The 10,129-nt window shown below is 46.6% G+C and overlaps 1 protein-coding gene across 4 annotated transcripts in view; it reads left to right on the forward strand.

The window, feature by feature from the left end:
* Nucleotides 1-2,792: 2,792 nt before the first annotated feature.
* MAN1C1 (mannosidase alpha class 1C member 1) overlaps nucleotides 2,793-10,129 on the forward strand; it is a 182,833-nt gene continuing 175,496 nt past the window's right edge. For 3 of the 4 annotated variants that reach the window (XR_009214830.1, XR_009214831.1, XM_058443971.1), the window contains exons 1-2: nucleotides 2,793-4,604; nucleotides 6,327-6,447. The gene's annotated coding sequence lies outside the window, so the exon portion shown is untranslated. Of the gene's footprint in view, nucleotides 4,605-6,280; nucleotides 6,448-10,129 lie in introns of those variants that run through there. The other variant, XM_058443972.1, reaches the window with a different exon arrangement.

The raw sequence follows: 10,129 nt of genomic DNA on the forward strand, positions 1-10,129 counted from the left end.
GGGATTACAAGCGTGAGCCACTGCGCCCGGCCAGATTTCCCTTCTTGACTCCTGCTCATAATTCAGGCAGATCTATGGCTTTCTGTTCCCTTTTGTTCAAAGCAAACAGTTTCATTTTGATAATTAAAACTCATGACAGTAACTAGAAAGTCCACTCTGACCCAGTGAAATGTAAAATTTTGATTTCGCCTCCAGTTCGAAGGTGAAACAAATCCCTCCTTCAATCAGTACCTACTGTATGCCAGCCCCTGTGTGTGGTATAGTCAGCTAAGGGCTTGAATCATCAGAAAAAATACAGGAAAGCCTGTTAAATTTGAATTTCAGATAAATAATGAGTGTCCTTTTAGTATATGTATGTCCCCAAATAATGCATGGAGCATACTTAGTAAAAATTATTTGTAGCTTATCTGAAATTCAAATTTAACTGGACTTCCTGGCCAGTATTTTTTTTTTTTTTTTTTTTTTTTTTTTTGTGAGACAGAGTCTCGCTCTGTCACCCAGGCTGGAGTACAGTGGCACAATCTCGGCTCGCTACAACCTCTGCCTCCCAGGTTCAAGCACTTCTCCTGACTCAGCCTCCCAAGTAGTTGGGATTACAGGCGTATACCACCACGCTCCGCTAATTTTCGTTATTTTGTTCGTTTGTTTGTTTGTTTTAAGTAGAGACCGAGTTTCCCCATGTTGGCAAGGCTGGTCTTGGACTTCTGACCTCAAGTGATCCACCTGCCTCGGCCTCCGAAAGTGCTGGGATTACAGGCGTGAACCACCACCCCGGCCCTGCCCAGTATTTTTATTTGCTAAATCTAGCAACCCCAGGGGCAGAGGATATGGCCCTGAAATGACTTGGCCCTTGTCCTGTGGGAGTGTTTGCCTTGGCTAAAGGTGCTTGACTCCATGCAGGTAAACAGGAGCTGGAATATCTTCCCCCTACTTCCCCTTAGCATAGTGGGCATTACCTACATGGGAGAAGGCTGGCTGCCTGCCAGTGAGATTGGAGTGCACTCCTTTGTCCGAATGACTGGTCCCATTGCCTAGGTATCCACCATTATAACTACAACCCTTTGACCTTTGGAGGCTTCCTTCCTTCCTCCCTTCCCACCCTCCCTCCCTCCCTCCCTTCTTTCTTTCTTTACTTTCTTTTCTTACTTTCTTCTTTCTTTTTCTCTCTCTCTCTCTTTCTTTCTTTCTTTCTTCTTCTTTCTTCCTTTCGTTTTCTTTCTCAGAGTCTTGCTCTGTCACCCAGGCTGGAGTGCAGTGGCACGATCTCAGCTCACTGCAACTTCCGCCTCCTGGATTCAAGAGATTCTCCTGCCTCAGCCTCCCGAGTAGCTGGGACTGCAGGTTCGTGCCACCAGGCCTGGCTAATTTTTGTATTTTTAGTAGAGACGGGGTTTCTCCATGTTGGCCAGGCTGGTCTCGAGCTCCTGACCTCAAGTGATCCACCCGCCTGGGCCTCCCAAAGTGCTGGGATTACAGGCATAAGCCACTGAGCCTGGCCTCACGAAGGATTTACAAAAAAAAAAAAAAAAAGATTTGACCAGACACAGTGGCTCACGCCTGTAATCCCAGCACTTTGGGAGGCCGAGGCGGGTGGATTGCCTGAGCTCAGGAGTTTGAGACCAGCTTGAGCAATATGGTGAAACCCCGTCTCTACTAAAATACAAAAAATTAGCCGGACATGGCAGCATGCACCTGTAGTCCCAGCTATTCAGGAGGCTGAGGCAGGAGAATCGCTTGAACCCGGGAGGTGGAGGCTGCAGTGAGCCAAGATCACACCACTGCACTCCAGCCTGGGTGATAGAGTGAGACTCTGACTTCAAAAAAAAAAAAAAAAAAATTGAAGTGATAATCTTTTGGATGTATGGGGTTAAATAAAATATGTTATTAAAATTAATTTTACCTTAAAAAAAAAACTTTTGAAAAGTTAAAAATTCAGTGGCTCCAAAACTCAGAAGTCTACACCACACACATTAATCTCTCATTTAAGCCCCATGCTGGTGCAGCCAGTGCGGATCCTCAGAAGGCTCTGCTGGTCACTGGGGCCCTGGCTGAGGGTGCAGCTGCCATCTCATCACTGTCAGTCGCCCTGCTAGTGGGACAGTTGCAGCTCTAGAGGATATGGCACCCTCAATTAAATGCTTGGGCCTGGAAGTGACAGTTGTCATTTCTGCCCACAGCTTATTGGCCACAACTAGTCACACGGCTCCACTCAACCACAAGGGGGCGGGGCAACCTTACCAAGTGCCCCAAAGGTAGCGCTCTGGAACTGTTTGGCGAACAGGGCAAAGTGACTAGCTCCGTGCAGCTTTTTTATTTGTTTAAAATACATAGAATAGAATAATTTTTAAAAGGTAGAACGGAATCAAATAAGAAATATAGTACGTTTAAAATTTTTAATTTCAAAATTTAAATATTAGGGTATGTTTAATTTTTTTTTTTTTTTTTTTTTTTTTTTTTTTTTAATGAACGGAGTCTTTTTAACCCGGAGTCTCACTCTATCGCCCAGGCTGGAGTGCAGTGGCGCAATCTCGGCTCACTGCAAGCTCCGCCTCCCGGGTTCACGCCATTCTCCTGCCTCAGCCTCTCCGAGTAGCTGGGACCACAGGCGCCCGCCACCACGCCCGGCTAATTTTTTGTATTTTTAGTAGAGACGGGGTTTCACCGTGGTCTCGATCTCCCGACCTCATGATCCGCCCGCCTCGGCCTCCCAAAGTGCTGGGATTACAAGCGTGAGCCACCACGCCCGGCCGTTTAATTTTTTTAATATCATGTGGATATATTATCCACAAATAAATATTTGTGGAATGTTGACAATTCTTTCTGAAAAGGGATCAGAGCTATAATGAATATGTCTTTTTGGCTTTATCACTAACAAAGTGCTTGCCCGTGGGTCATCTCATTTAAGGTATTATGGGCCTCTTTGCAGATAAAAAACTGGTCTAACACAGATGAGCGACCTGCCCAGGTCACCCAATCAAGTGGCAGAAGTGGGACTTGGGAACAAGTAAGATAACCCATGAGACTCCTTCTTCAAACCCCAATATTTCTTTTCTTTCCTATATCAACCTCAAATCTTAAGCTTGCTATTCTTTACTTCTTTTAATAATACTAACATTTAACATACTGAGTACTATCATCACTGCTAAGGAAACTAATGCTCAGAGGAGGAGACTTGCCCAAGGTTACGTGTCCCTGAAGAGGCAAGACTTGGATTCGAACGTGGATTTATGAGAATCAAAGCTACAACCACAATGCCCTCCTGCCACTCTGGCTTATTGATCTGCTTCTAGAAAAAAAACTTGAATGGCATAGGGGATAAGTTTCAAGTGGACTTCTCATGATTGTATGGTCTATGTGGTGTTACCCAGCAACACCTGCCTGATGCCTTGAGCCCTTCCTACCATCCTAATCCTAGAGGGGCAGATATTTTGACACCCTGCATAGAACCTGGAGCCTCAACTCATGGACATTTAAAAAACAGACACACACAAACAAAAACTCCTTGATATTAGCAAAGGGAATCAGGTGACTAAATTATGTCAAGGTTGCATTTTAAAGAGACTATTTTATTTCTGGCTATATGGTGCTTGATGTAAGCTTTTGGAAATGTATTTTTATGAGAATTAAAGATATTTATTTTACATGCCCTTTAAAAAATGCCAGGACTGTAAATAATAATAGCTAACATTTAGTTCCTACTATATGCCAGGCACAGTACTTAGACATTAATATGGATTATTTCATTTTATCCTCACAATGTCAGTGAGGTAAACATAACCCAGGACCATGGGAACAAGAAGAACTTTGATGCCTTCCTGAGCTTGTGGAAGCGGCATCAGCTGGGATTCTCAAGTACTGCTAGCCAGCATCTGCTGTGCCTCCAGCTGCAAGTCACTTATAGGCTCTGATCCTTAAAGTGCACGTCTGCAACATTCCACCATTGGGCTGAATGATCTGGAAACTCCTGGAGAGGAGGGGCTTCTCTGAGCAGTGCTTAGCACAACAGGGCTTCCTAAACAGCCACTATTATTATCCAAACAGGGATCATATCTTCCGAAATGAAAAGCGGTGTGTACAGTCTGACAAGTGCGAGTTCTCATAGGGACCATGGACAGAGTATTTGAGATTCTAGCATCTCTGGAAGCTTTGAGTTACAATATAGCAGTTTGGGTTGCTATCTTGCCTGCCACTAGGAAATGAGGCAGTGCTGATTCTTTTTGTCTTTTGTAACATTAGTTCATATTTATTGAGTGCTGCTGTGTGCCAGACACTATGCTAAGATATTTACAAAAATTAGCTCCTAAGTCCTCATATCCACCCTACTTCCTGGGTACTATGATCATCTTCATTTCACAGATGAGGAAACTCAGGCTTCAAAAAGTGGGCAATTTCCCAAGGTGTCACTGCTAGTAGGTGACTGAGTCCAGGCTTAGATCTGGCACTGTGGCTACAGGGTCCTCATTCTTACCACTCTGTGTTCCCTTCTCCAGCATACTAAGGACTTGGCTTTGGGAGTAGATCTGCTCACTCGAAGGAAGAGTAAACATTTGCCTCAAGCTCTTTACAGTCAGTGATCTATCTAATCCTCACATCATCTTTCTGAGGTGAGTATCACTATTAATCCCATTTGACAGATGGAGAAATTGAGGCTCAGAGAGGTCAGACAAGTTGCCTAAGATCAACCAGCCAAATGTGTGGTAAAACCAGGATTTCAGACCCGAACCTGTCTGACCTCACAGCCTTGGCTCTGAGCCAGGGTTTCTTACCCTTTGCACCATTAATATTTGGGGCCCGATAATTCTTTGTTGTAGGGGACTGTGCTGTGCATTGCAGGATGTGTAGTAGCATCTCTGACCTCCACCCACTAGATGCCAGTAGCACTCCGCCCCCAGTTGCGACAATCTAAATTATCTCTAGAAATCACCAAATATTCCCTGAGGGCAAAAGTGCCCCCGGGGGACAACCCCTGCTCCCCTGCTCTAACCACTAAGCACCCAGTGCTAGGACCCATGGCAAAGCCCCAGCTGACTGCTGTTTCTGCTGCAGGACCGGGGTCTTGGGTAAGAAGAGTTAAAATAAAACCTTTACGTTGTCATTTTAAAAGCCTCATGCCAGGTGTTCCTGGCTCTATGACCCTGAAATTGACCCCCACTGCACAGTGAGGTATTGACTGGGTCCCACAGCCTGCTGGGGTGAGCCCAGGATGGCTGCAGGGCCTTTTGTCTCTCAAGACTAACTTGGTGTGCTCTTGGGGGTGGAGCCCCTCCCACAGTCATCAGTGTCTCTTCTGCCCAGTGCCAAATTTGTCTAGTCGCTATTAAGGAAGCTGCCTGATGATTATCTGTTGGCTCGAGCTTGACTTTATCTCTAGTCTTCGATTCTAAATGAGACTAATGACCATTTGAGATTCAGATTCTGCACCAACTGCCCAGCTGCCTCCTCAGTGCAGGAGCTGAAGGGGAATCCCTTACAGCCTGGTTCACTGCTCCCATCTCAACAAATTCCCCCACCAGGCACATAAGAGACCCTGGAGATACCTCCCTCTCCATCACTGCCCAACTTCAAGCCACCACCTGATCCTGTCAATTTCGGCTTCTAAATATGGTTTGGATCATGTGGTGCTATCCATCTCCCACTCCCCAAATAGTCTAGCGCAGACTATTGCAATATCCTCTGAAAGATACCCCCTTCATTCACCCCTGTCTTCCATTCTGTCTTCCACACTGTAGCTAGAGTAACCTTTAAAAATGTTCACCGGAATCTGCCCACCCACCTCCCCGTACACTTTCCCACTCCTGCCCTAATTCATTCGGTGTCACTTCTTGTCTTTCTCCATCACTTTCTCTACTCCAGACCTACTGATTTCTATTCTCAAAAGCACCATGTTCCCTCCAACCCAGGCACTTTGCCTGTGCTGCCCCCTCAGCCTGGGCATTCTCACTCTCTTTCTGCTGGGTAACTGCACTCATCCTTAGGGGGAGCCTGGCCCACCCAGTGAAGCCTGGGTCCAGGTCCACTGTTGCCTGCTCTTAGGGCAATGTTTCACTCTCCTTCCTCTCCCTCATCTCAGCTCATACTCCTTTGGAAGTTATTTGTTTAAACTCATCTTCCTCACGAGACTGTAGGCTTCATGATAGGAGAAATGTGTCTGTTTTTCCTCACCACTGTGTCCCTAAAGCTTAGTGTATTGCCTTGGGTTGGGTATATACATCAGGCGCCTTGTACTTGCTTGTTGAATGACTGAATGAACTTATATAGTCCTCCCAATGAGCCTGTGATGATCTTGCCTGAGGCCAGTGCTCTTTCCTTGCTCTCACTACCTACAGAACCTGCTCTCACAGTGTTACAAGAGGGAGACAGTAGACTCTGACAGGCATAGAGGGCTCTGGATCCTGATTGTCTGGGCTCAAATCTCTCTTCTGCCACTTCCTAGCTGTGTGACTTTGGGTAAGTTCCTTAACATCTCTGTGCTTAATGGTACCCCTCACATGGGGTGTTGTAAGGATCAAATAAGTTAGTCTTATTATTATTTTTTTTTTTTTTTGAGACAGAGCCTCACTGTATCACCAAGGCTAGAGAGCAGTGGCATGATCTTGGCTCCCTGTAGCCTCCACCTCCCAGGTTCAAGCGATTCTCGTGCCTCAGCCTCCTGAGTGGCTGGGATTACAGGCACATGCCACCACGCCCAGCTAATTTCTGTATTTTTAGTAGAGACAGGGTTTCACCATGTGGGCCAGGCTGGTCTCAAACTTCTGACCTCAGGTGATCCGCCTACCTTGGCCTCTCAAAGTGCTGAGATTACAGGCATGAGCCACTGTGCCTGGCCAGTTTGGTCTTTAACTTGTTTTTAAAAGGGCTCAATCACATAGTAAGTTCTCCATCCATCTTAGTAGTTGCTAATATCATTAACAGAAAACACATAGATTCTGTAATTAGATGGGCCTGATTTCTTCTCATATTCGCCCTGTGTGGCTTTGGACAAGTCACGTCAGACCCTGAGTCTCAGTTTCCCCATCTGCTAAACTGGGGTCTTGAAACCTACCTCAGAGAGGGCTGTTGCGAGGGTGAGATAGGATGTGAGTGAAGCACTGGCACTGGTGCCTGGGGGTTCCTTTCCTGATGGGCCGGATTGGTCTGTGTTTGTTGCCTTTTAGACAAGAAGTTCCATGAAGGTAGGCTTCATGTCTGTGTCAGGGCTGTATCCCCTGCCTCTCTGTACCTGGCACATAGTAGGTGTTCAGTAAGTAGCGTTTCACTGGATGAATGAATCAATAGTAACAAGGGACCATGTTTTGCTCACCTTTGTGTCCAAAACTAGTGCAATACCTTGCATCTAATTTGAATAATTATTTGTTGACAGAATAAATAGATTTTTTAGAAATAGCTGTTTGTTTCTGTTCTCAGTTCCATTTGAATTTCTGAATTAAACTGAGAAAGATACTGTGAAGGTTAATTTTGTGTGTCAATTTGACTGGGCTAAGGGATGCTTACATAGCTGGTAAAACATTACTTCTGGGTGTGTCTGTAAGGGAATTTCTGGAAGAGATTAGTAATTGAATCAGTAAATTGAGTAAAGAAGATCTGCCCTTACCAGTATGGGTGAGCAGCATCCAATCCACTGATGGCTGAAACAGAACTAAAACGAAGAGGGATGGCAAATCCATGCTCTGTGCTTGAGCTGGAACATCCATCTTCTCCTGCCCTTGGACATCAGCTCTCCTGGGTCTCGGGTCTTCAGGCTCAGACTGGGATTTACACTATCAGCTCTTGTGGTTCTCAGGCCTCCTGGCTTGGACTGGAACTACACCACCAGCTTTTTAGACCTCCAGATTGCAGACGGCAGATTGTGGAACTTCTCAGGCTTCCATAATCACAGAAGTCAATCCCTCATAATAAATCTCTTTTTATATATCTATATATAGCCTATTGGTTCTGTTCTGGAGAACTCTGATTAATATAGATACTTATAACTCATCCCAAGTCTCTCTAAGCCTTGGTATTCTTATCTGTAAAATGGGGCTATTAATAATTATCTACCACAAAGATTATTCTGAAAAGTAAATAAGACAATATGTATTTGGCACATAGAAAATGTTAGTTCACTGTTGTTCCATTCCCCAAGCCTCAGTTTCTACATCTGTGAAATGGGCATCTACTCACTCATTTCTTCATTCATTTACTGAGCAAACACAGTGCCCATGTGGAAGGCATTGTGGTTAAGACCCGGGGCAGTTAGAGAAGTTAGAGAGTTAGAGAAGTGGGCAAGCCATGGTGAAGAACTGAGCATCTGCTTTGGGACAGCACACCAATAGTCAAAAGTCAGTGGGAGAAGAGCCATGGGATGTATGAGGTCTCTGGGGGCTAGAGGTGTGGGGCAACGGGACACCCAGGGTTTCAGAGAGCTTTTTAGAGAGACTGGTATCTCCCTAGCAAGTGATGGTATCAACAACTTGGTGTGATCACCAACATCACAGCACTTTGAAATGGAGTTACCTGCTGGGGCCTCTGGTTTTCGTAGCCTGAGTTTGAAAGGCACGTCAGTCCTGCTGCAGCCCCTTTCTACCCTGGCTCACAGAGCACACCAGAGTTTGGTCAGAGTGTCACATCACAGTGAGCATCTAGTTCAAACAGACATTTTCTTCTGAGATTCAGCTCTGCTCTTCTCCCTTTCTGGATCCTACCTTCACAGGGGACTGAACAGTGATTCCCCTACACTCTCAATGAGGAACAATGCAGATGATGACTCTAATGAGTGCTGGGTCCCTGCCCGGTTCTCCAAAGACAAGGTTGCCCTTTCCTGCAGTGGGACCCAGTGAGGCGATGCTTGGGTGTTGGAGACATGGGTGAGGCCAGGCCAGGTCTCTGAGCTCCTGCACCCAAATGGGTCACATGCTTATCTCTGATGTGCACAGCTGGCTCCACATCAACCTGCCAACGAAACTCACAAGAGATTGAAATATCTGAATTAGAATTTTTATATTTAAGCTGCATATATTTGTGGGATTGGGAAGGATTACTCATCTCCAGTGACCAAAATGTTTGCACCTGTTACCCACTTTCATTTTCAGTTGAGAGAAAGTTGCATGCCAGGGATATTTAAACATCTAGGATGGGTCTGCTGTCAGTGGTCTGGCCAGAGGTAGAAGGATGACTGAGTCCCAGCCGCCCATCCGCAGCAGGCCTCAGGGAAGAAGCAAGATTTACGAGGCGAGAGCCTGCCTGGCCCGCTTCTTCTGTCGGGAAAGGCTTCCCTGCAGTATTTTCTGTCTCGTCAACGCTGCGTTTCATTTTAAATTGCAGCTGAAAGTAGATATTTTCCCTCTTGCCTATTACAAACCTCTTAATTTGTCTCTCCCTCTGCTGTTATTTGTCTCCATAAAGTGTTTTGCATGAAAGGCCCACACAGCACAATGTTGCTTCACCCTGGGTTAGGTTTAACAGGAAGGGAAGATGCAGAGACTAAGTCCAAGGAGGAAGACGTGAGGGCCTTAGGGTTGAGGACACGCGTGGCTGGGAGTTGATGCCTGGCTGTTTTTGGAGGTATCTGTTGCCTGAGTGTCTGTGGGTATGCGGGTGCACATGTCCATGTTTGTACTAATTTGCATATATGTCTATGCATACTGTGGTATAATCACTTGGGTGTCCATACCCCAATTTAAGTGTATGTTTGCACGTACACACCCACATGCCAGTCTCTGTGTGCATATGGATCTATGCCCAGACGCACACATGTGCATATAAACACACGTAGGCATCAAGGTACAGGTCCGTCACATGATGTGTGTGGTCTTCTGTAGACACGCCCGGGGCTCTCTTCCTTTCGCTGCTTCTCAAGGCTGCGGGTCAGCCTCCCTCCGTGCTCCACCCAGGGGCCCTGGCCCCGTTTAGGGTTGTGGGAAAAGGAAGGCATGCAGTGGTCTGCGGGGGGCCAGTGGAAACACCACCTCCGCCGACCCGGCCGCGGTCACAGCTCTCTGGCTTGGCTCCAGCCACGAGCAACACCCCCGCAGCCCGGCGTTAGCGTTCAGAAGCCCGGGGCAGCCGCCAGGGCGCGCGCTGCCAGCTCCCTGACAACCCCGGGCTGGCACTGGGGGGCAAGAGAGGTCACCCGGCGACGGGCACACCCCTC

Source organism: Hylobates moloch, unplaced genomic scaffold (genome assembly GCF_009828535.3).
Source record: "Hylobates moloch isolate HMO894 unplaced genomic scaffold, HMol_V3 SCAFFOLD_9, whole genome shotgun sequence".
In the NCBI taxonomy this organism is placed as follows: domain Eukaryota; kingdom Metazoa; phylum Chordata; class Mammalia; order Primates; family Hylobatidae; genus Hylobates; species Hylobates moloch.